Consider the following 909-nt stretch of genomic DNA (forward strand, 5'->3'; position numbering starts at 1 on the left):
CTTATTTTTCCTATCAGTCTAACTAGGTATAAACATATGTAATGATATGGCAGAAGAAATTTGAGTCAAAAATAAAATAAAGGTTGAATGGACTATAGCTTAAAATTCATTCTCCTCACTGTGCTGATACAGTTCTCACCTCCCGTCGGACCAGAGGAAAAAGCTGCGAAAGACCCAAACTCGTCTACGGACTGAGAAACCAGGCGCGAACACATTAAACTCTCGCTCAGTTTCAGCAATGTGGCTCTGATGTGATTTAACACTGACCTATACTTGCGAAGAAAGAACCCGACATGCTCCAAAGTCATCCAATTCTTCACCAGTGTGGGGGAAAGCAGGTGGTTTGTCACAGTCTCCCCTCTGCTCTTGAGGAAATGAGCTGAATAATAAAAAAACACGAGTCAGTGGTAGGAGAGGGCTCAGATATTGTAATATTGAGAGCTGTCCTGATTTTTCATTTCTGCGTGAGGCATCATTTTTAGGATCACTCTATTGTCTCGAACATGTTATATTATCTGGAACAATGACATGAAAGGGGAACAAGCTGTATATGAATAAATGTTGAATGGAGGGATAGAAACTCACCAGTGTGAGAGGTACTTTAGGGACAGCGGGGGTTTATTGTGAAGGCTTGATATGAGTGTCAGTGTGAAGAAATCAATATGACAGACACCAGCTGAGGGTAACTGAATCACAAGTGTAGTCACGCACGACTCTCACGTGTGGTTGTGGAGGCACAAAAAGAAAGAAGGTAAAAAAAAAAAAAATGTTGTAAAAAATCTCAAAAGTCAACACAATTTAAACTTTCCTATCTCAAAACAACAGGAAAGTTGTGTTTCCCTTCAGCCGCATTTGTGCTTAGACCACTGTGGAAGCACTGAGGACAGCTTGATAATGGGCCTCCTCTCC

The sequence above is a fragment of the Pundamilia nyererei genome, unplaced genomic scaffold (assembly GCF_000239375.1).
Source record: "Pundamilia nyererei isolate P.nyererei 1_Seehausen unplaced genomic scaffold, PunNye1.0 scaffold00013, whole genome shotgun sequence".
Taxonomy (NCBI): domain Eukaryota; kingdom Metazoa; phylum Chordata; class Actinopteri; order Cichliformes; family Cichlidae; genus Pundamilia; species Pundamilia nyererei.